Raw genomic sequence first — 8,707 nt, forward strand, 5'->3', positions numbered from 1 at the left:
TAAAATGAAATACACTTAATTTGTTTTGCTTTTAGCAGTGAAGGTAATTAAAAATGTATACATTTTTTTTTCAGCAGTGTCAATCATTTATTGAGAGAAACAAGAAAGCCATTACGGATATAAATGCTTGACCGCCAGATTTGAACTCTGACCTCTGACCTCAGACTCTGACAACTTCAGAAGAGTAGCGCGTAGTTACTTCGAAGGCGTTGAAAGGAGTAACTTCAGAGGAGTACCGCCCGGTTTGGTCTGTGCGTGTGCGCACCAGAGTCCCGGGTCACACACACTCCTCGAAGAGAGCTGGAGCAGCGTTAAGGTAAGACCAATTTTGCTAATTCTGTGACATTAAAATTTCTGCTCACAAGCCTTCCCAAGCAGAGACGTAGGTTTAGTTTACCGACCTTTGTCATAGCTAGCTAGGCAAGAGCAAACTGTTAACTATAGTTCATTTTCCCCATGGTGAGCATTAGCTATAATGACGACGTTCGGTAGCCTAAAGCTAACACAACTTGTTTTACACGCTGTTAGGGACATCTTTTTCACTTGTCAGACCACCATTATCTTTGTCGGAATTAAAATGTAACCCTAGAAGTTTAAGGTCAGTAGCTGCTAGCTTTTTAGCTTGCTGTTGCCGCATTTTGGCTAACATTACCTATGCTTATGTTGAGTCTGTGGGTTGGTTTGTCAGTGTTTTAGCATGATTAAGCAAAATGTACCGCATTATTAACCTAACATTAGTGGAGGTAAAGTTAACATTAAATCGTTACCTCTATAGTTGCCCATCTAGTTTTAATAGCACCTAATGTTAACATTACATCTTTTAAAAAACACCCACTCTAAAAGTTATGTCGGGTGACAGGGAAGACGTCTTTAAGTAATGTTAATGTGGAGTATTTGTAGATAGCATTTTTTTTTCCCCTTGGCTTCAGAGTTTGGCCACTTAAAACCATCAAGATGTCCAGCAAAAAAAGTGCCCAACGTTACAGTAGTATTGTTGCATTCTGTAATGTGATATCATTGAATTCATCCTTTTTAGTTTATGAGACCTAAGCCAAATATTGTTTAACTCAAAGAATATGATGTTAGGAGTTGAGCGTATTAGCTACCATGGTTTATGCTTTAAGTTTTTCTTCACAAAATAGTGTTGTTGTTAGCTATCTAGCTATCTATTACGTGATTAACCTTTTAATGCATCACATAACATTCTGTGTTACCTAAATTATACTGGTTCCTTGCATACTAATGCATGGCATGCATTTTTTTTTTTATCTTGTTGTAATTGTGTTTTATAACACCATGCATGCACTTAAGAATATTAATTTTCATAATTTCATATGTAGAACAACAACCAATTACTTCCAATATGTGAGATGCTTTTCTTTTTTTAGTTTGCAGCCAACCTCGACCGAGATTTCAATTGAGCAGGAGGTCACATTGCCCACCACACCAAGGCGGATCATGCTAGGTACGAGAAATAGTTTGAAGAAGAGGAGGATGTTTTATTAGCCATGTATGTTTGGTATTCTGTGACACACTGTAGATGAGATAAGATGTTTGTTTGTTTTTTAGGAAGAAGTTTGACGTCTTCCACCCATTGGATGGTCAGCATTGAGGGGAAGGTCCTCTTTGAAGCTAACCAACTTAACGCCAGTGCTTTTGTCGTCTTCTTTGGCTCCTTTTATGCGTTCAATCTTGAATATCAAGAGTCAGCATCTACTACACTGGAGTTGGTACAAGGTAAGTAATTATCTGCATAAAGCATTTAAAAGGTAATGGTACATATTTGGACTATATGAGCACTCTATACACTTACTGACAAAGAGAAAACAACTGAGAAAAAGACTTGGGTATATAGAGCCCTATTACTGTGGTAACTTACAGTGAAAACACACCGGGCATGTAAGCGGTGCGCATACCTGCGTAGCGCAGCTATTTTTATTTCAGCGCCTATGTCATCCAATCGATCCGTTCATACTAGTCACGGAGCGGCCACTTCGGCCCGCGAGCTGCAGCAATAATTTCGTGTCATTCGGAGAATGTGTCAAGCAAGGCAGTTACTCACATAGACAGTATATAAGAATGGACCACCAGATCCCGTGTCTCTGGACGGAGACCAGTGAAGGCTATTAGAAGCACTTTTCCAGTGATGGCCAGCTTTTACCGCGCAGCCTCCAACTGACAGAGACAACGTAGATGTGACGTGAGCAACATGTCTGAAAGTGTGAAGTCTTCTGGTAGCTGTGCCGAGAGAAATGTCAATCATTCCAAATCTTACAGAGATGGAGAGTGTAGGTATATGTAAGGAGATAACATAAGAACAGGCTAATTATTGATCACTAACATGCTAGTTAACATTAGTAATTAAACTTAAACAGCTAATGTAAGTCGAAACTGCCTGTGAGCTACTCCTCTACTATACGGTAATTCCTCTACTATGTGACAGTAAGTCACTTGGTTATGACACAATCGTTAGCCTATTTTTACAAACGTTACAAGCCGTAACGTGAGGTACAAGGTAATGGAGCCTTTTATACATTGTCGTGTTTCTTTAGAAATAAACAATGTCAAACAATGACAAATCAGTGGAATGCTAACGGGAGGTGATCGCTTTGTAGCATCAAAATGGCGCCATAGGAGGTTTGAGTTCTGAAGCGAAGCTTACCCCCTTGATTAATCACATACGGGAAGACCACAGTAGGTTCATGGGGATTTGGGCTGTCTTGACTTCTCACAGCGAGACACATGATCAGGCGCAAGGAGGGAGAGACCGATGGACGGACAGAGAGAGTGACACGGACACATATACTGTATATAGCCTACAATTACCACACTTTTCCCCACAAATCCTGTCTCTTTCTATCGGAGAGAGAGGGGCGAGAGAAGAAGGATGGCTTACGCGTACGTGCCCGGTGTGTTTTCGCTGTGACTTTCTGAACCGAATGTGCTCGCTGGCAGGTTTACTTCCATATATACTGTATATTTAAATATGACTGCTGATGATTATTATGATATATCTTATATATCTTAAGGATCAACCCAGATGAGGGAAGCAAGTGCATGGCCGAAGTGGGTACAAGCTTGCACAATACGGAGTTGTCCAAAGAAAGGTGACAAGCATCAGCTCCCAAGTCACCACCTTCCTCCAACGGCTCACCGAGTTTGAGTGGAAGACATCAAACTAGGTAAGCATTTTATTGTGTGATGTAATATAGTTAACATCAGAAAAATGATTACACAGTGCGGCTCACGTACCCTGCCTGCTCCAACATCGACAGAACTAAATGCACAGTTACTCGGTCACAGTTACTCAGCAAAAGTTACAAAGTGTTGTTTTAATTTCTAGTTAAAGTTTTCATGTTTTTTTTTTGTGTAAGTGACTGATAAGAACAACAATCTTTGAAATTGGTCCAGTATTGAGCAAGAACACTGACCTGCAGCTTCGAACCGGGCTCCAATGTAATCATATAGGGCAAATGTGCGTCGTCAATTTCGTCCACTAAAAGTTCTGTTTTTGCCACTGACCGTCTTAGATTATTATTCTAAGTGTCTGACAACATTATGGAAAGGATCCCTACAGAGATAGACATTTTAGTTAAAGCGGAAGATCCTTTTTGTTTAAACAAGAAACAGCCCTGAAATCACCATCACCAAACCCACCATACGATCAAAAGTTACTGTTTATTTACACCGAGTCTGGTGGGTTTAGCAATAGCAATTTTGGGGATGTTTTTATGATTTAGAAAAAAGATCTTACTCTTTAACAGAAGAACTGTTGACCTCGATAGGAATCCTTTCCATAATGTTGTCAGAGATTGTCAAAGATTGTTGTCACTTAGACACAAGAACATAGGAAAATAGGTCCAGGTTGAAAAAAGGTAAACTTTAGGATATACTGTATACTGTGGTAAATTTTGTAATTTATTTTATTTCTACTTTTCATGTTTATACAGATGTTTGAGAGGATTGGTCATAAAGATATGCCTTAAAGACATGGAAAAGTCATGAAAATATATTAAAAATGTGTATGAATTCTGAAATTAGAAAATTAATCAAAACATTTTTTTAACTGTGCTGGGACCGACAGACAGCAAAAAGAAAGTAGAAAGACCTTTGAATTATCTGGGAGGAAAAACCCTGTAAACTACTACTACTGATCACTGATGTGTTATTTTTTATACTGTCATATTCTATGTTTTTGCAGAAATTGTAAGTCTGTTAACAGTTTAGATGAGATAAACTCATGACCTTTCTCTGCTTCCCATACAGTCCAGGACGGACCACCCCAGCAGATGTGGATCAGCAAGCATGAGTATCATGGGTCCGGCCCCTTCATCGTCCTTAACAAATGCTTCTCAACAGACTGCTTCTCCTTCCCTCCCCAACCAAATGCCCAACAACTTCACCTCTGTGGTAAACAACCATACCACATTTTTCAAACATACTCAGGATTTCAAAGAAAAAAAAACAACTGCCGAGATAAAGGATGAACTGATGGCTAGGTTATTAATTAAAAAAAAAATGTGCATGTGTTTTCTTTGAGTCAAATCAAATGGTAACTGCATTGCTCAGACATCAAGGCTGCCCATTGTTTGGCGCATACTTAAACATGGTTGTAGTATTGCTTGTGTGTAAATTGTGTCTGTTTTTTTTTTTTTTTTTTTTTTATTATCTTGGTCTTGGTATTTGTACCTGTTTTAATACAAAAATAAAAATGTATTACTTTTGTACATGGACTAAAGTCAATTATTTGGAATTTATTAAATTCAATAGCATTTATGTAAAATAATCAATAGTTTGTACTACCAATGCCAAATTGTGTAATATACTGTGAACCACAATTGCAGTAAAACTATAATATATCATGACAGTTACAGTATAATTTAGGAAATTGTAATTACAGTACAATTACTGTAAGGTTACTATACTGTAAAACCAAGTTACAGTAAGGGTATTATACTGTAAAACTAAGTTACAGTAAGGGTATTATACTGTAAAACTAAGTTACAGTAAGGGTATTATACTGTACAATGGAACTGCGGTAAGGGCATCATACTGTAAATAACATGTACAGTTATGGTACTGTAATGGGTTAGTTACAGTAACTCACTGGCAACACGTTGCCAGTGAGTTACCGCAAATATACAATAAAAAGTCTAACAGTGCAGCTGGTGAACATAGTGGATACTTTAGTAGCTAAAGAGACTTCCCTCAGGACTGGTGGAGACCAAAAACAGAGCTAAAAGAGAGTGAATATTGGACTAACATTCTCAAGGTGGGCAGAAGCGTTGAGCTATAATTTTTTTGCTTGCGGTTGAGCCGGCTAGCCAAATTTTCTTCTGTCTCCCAAGCAGATGTAATTTAGAGTCGTCATTAAGTAACAAAACAATCGGGTCAGTAAGAATTCGACATCCTATCACATCAGATATTATTGATGTTGTTTTATTCCAAAACTCATGCACCTGTTCACACTCCCAGACCATGTGTAGGAAAGTTCCAGTTTGTTCAGGTTGACAGAACGTGCAATAGGGATCGGAATGACTTTAGAGACGTATCTCTTCTGAGGAGTCCAATATGTCCTATGGCATATGTTGAAGTGGATCTGCTGGTGATTTGGACTCTTGGAACAGTGGAAAATGTTGTCCCAAACTGTCTCCCAACTAATTACGTTACCCTCAGGGCTCAGCTCTTCCTTCCATTTCTTTACTATTGGGGGTTCTAAGTATTCACATTTTTTCAAGTATATATACTGTACATTTATCAAGTATAGAAGTATTGGAAATAAGATGCACTTAATGTAGTATAACAGGTAAATGTACGCATTATGTGGAATGGCCCCTCTCAGTGTTATATTAAAGGATTATTATTATTGACGCATTAACATGTAAGTAGTTCTTTAATTTTGCTAATTTTAACTGCTTTATATACTTTTAGTTTAATTTATAACAATGCATCATATTTTATCATACATTTTAGGATAACCATATGTTGTATGAAAAAATCTAAATTGGAAAAGTAACTACAATTCTGTAGCTGTGAAATAAATATAGAAAAGTAAAAAGTATAATTCCCTGTGAAATGAAGTAAAGTATGAAGTAAAATGATATGAAGTATAGTACCTCAAAACTGTAACTAAGTACAGTACTTAAGTAAATATTATTTTACAGTTTACACAGTATGTGTTTGTAAGTCACTGCTACAGAGAAAACATTGGTGGGTTAAACACTGACATCACTGTAATGTCTGTGTACATTCTGTAAATATCTCAGAAGACAGCACTAGATGTCTAATTAAACTCGTTGTCCCTCCTCTGCACCATAAACATTATATAGCATATCAGAGAGCATCAGTGACTCAAACATTACCAATGCTGCCAACACTGACTCAATTTAAATGCTGTCTTGTTATTCTCCTCTGAAGATCACAAGCTCATCCATTTTGTGTGCATTCAGAGTTAATCCAGACTCCTGAAAGACTGCTTGATATAACAGCTGTTGCTTTATAGAGATCAATACATGAAAAGCGGGAAGACTGAGCTGCTACACTAAGGATGCCATGTCTTGAAATGTTAAGGTTACAGCAGGAGAAATGGAAGTGTTAAAAGGCATGAATGAGAATAAAGAATATTCCCTGTTAAGCTATGTGCCAACGTGGAAGCCTCAGTTGCAGCAGTCAGAGACCAGCAACGATAAACCGTTGAATGTGCCTGTAGAAAGCCTCACAACAAACACAGTGAAGTCTGTCATAATAAGATACCTAAATATTGCAGCTATTGCTGAGATAAAGAGTGCCTGAATAGCTGAATACACACTCTGCTTATTAAGTCTCACTTTCAGGTGTGACAGCCAAGATGAAATATGAGCTGTAAGTTTTCCTACTTATTTGACAAACTAAGCTCGACACAAGAAAGTTGTGTGAATGTGTCCTCATTTGATTTTCCATAAGACCGTTTTTTTCTCTCTATCCGCATCATTTTGATCCCTCCAGTGTAGATACAAATAAGGATGGCATATGGCACCTAAGTCATTCGATACCCAAGGCCTATAACCCAGATGTGACAGTACACATTCTTGACTGAAAGCTAGAATAAAAGGACGACAATTTCCCAACAGCACACAAGTGAACCATGATGCCACAGATAGGTGACATTGTAAGGTTTTTATGTTCCCCTACATTGTACATTCAACCTTTCAAGCTGTGTTCTTTTAAGGACATTTCACACCTAGCTGGTGCATTCATTCAGTCCACAGATAGCAGCCAGGCATGTTTGTTTAGTTGTGTGTGTCGTAAAGGGAGTATTTTGTGTAACTGCATGCACTCTTAGCCTTGGTTGCCCTGGGATACTACACACGGTTAGGTTATAATCCTGACATTACTTCAGCGGGAGGAAATGTGTTTGGGAAGTGTTTTCATGATCAGCAAACAGTCTGATTTCATGCATATATCTTTTTTGGACAAATGTTCTGCTCAGATACACACCAGCATGTTTGAAAAAAACAATAGGCCTTGAAAATACATCTCCACATGTCACTAAAAAGGTCATTGAGCAGTGTGATAAATTTGGATCACATTCACATCCTGTGGCAGTTCATGAGTCAGAGCTTAACATTTGACACCCATACACAGAGAGAACAAGACACACACAATATCTCTTCAGTCAGTCTGTGTTTGTGTAAAAACTCACACCATACCAGAATTCTTCCATATTTATCTGGGTTTTTTTTGTGGTTTTGGCAGTATTATGTGAAAATGTCTGTCCAAAATCAGAAATGAGAGGGGGAGACCAAATGTGTGGACACAACACAACAATAAGTAATTTTACAAAGAAATATGCACACATTATAGCCAACATCCGTGACAGATGGGAGATGGCACTGTGGATGGCTGCCGTGCTGAGAGCTCACCGGAGAGCTTGAAGCTCAAACATATCATTGTCAACAATGACTGCCACACCTGTAATTGTTCTGCATTTGATAAATGAAACTTTGGACTTGACTTTCTGGTCTAACTGTCACAGCTGAACAGCTAACTAGCTATCTAGCATGCTAATCAATGTTAGCGTGCACTTTTTTTTCCCCAATTTCCCCAATTGATTGACAGTGAATACAGGAAAACAAGCAAAAGCACAAGTCAAGAAATCTGTCCATGCTTGCAGACAAAAAGGAGACGCTTCCACTAGAAAGCTGATGTCGGTTGCGGCTCAAAGTTCACATCTCTTGAGTCTGTGTCGTAGACTTCTGACTTGTCAGTCAGTGTCACACAGGTGATCGAAAATTACCTCTTTATGCAGATACATATTTCAGAATTGTTTTTTTTCTTCATTCTTCATTCAGAATCCGTCTATCAGTAAACAAACATTCTAGGAAAACAACGTCTGATTTTAGATTAGATGCAGATTCATTCCTCTGTGAATTAAACATTAGGTCCAAATGGATTAGTTAAAAGTACTAGGCAAGCACTAAGGCAGAGAAAAAAAGCCTAATGTCAGTACAGTATAATCCTCCTGAACAACACAAATGCAACAAACCTAAGGTACATGCCCAGCTAGAGACTGTGCAGCATCACATTAAATGAGACTGAAGAGGAGGAAGGAGGCTGATCTCCTGTAGGTTATTCTGACCGACCTCACAAGAGAATGTATGAGTTGTGATCAATCAGGCCTGCTTCTCTTTTCAGAAGCCCTGCAGAGTTTTCCAGATGGATTAAGACC

At 38.3% G+C, this 8,707-nt stretch overlaps 1 long non-coding RNA gene across 1 annotated transcript; it reads left to right on the forward strand.

Moving 5' to 3' along the window:
* Positions 1–228: 228 nt before the first annotated feature.
* Positions 229–3,076, forward strand: LOC114546787 (uncharacterized). The gene is made up of 4 exons (XR_003691081.1): positions 229–316; positions 1,389–1,465; positions 1,570–1,737; positions 3,030–3,076. It is a non-coding gene; the product is annotated as an uncharacterized LOC114546787 (long non-coding RNA).
* The last annotated feature ends 5,631 nt before the right edge of the window (positions 3,077–8,707 follow it).

The sequence above is a fragment of the Perca flavescens genome, chromosome 2, assembly GCF_004354835.1.
Source record: "Perca flavescens isolate YP-PL-M2 chromosome 2, PFLA_1.0, whole genome shotgun sequence".
NCBI lineage: Eukaryota > Metazoa > Chordata > Actinopteri > Perciformes > Percidae > Perca > Perca flavescens.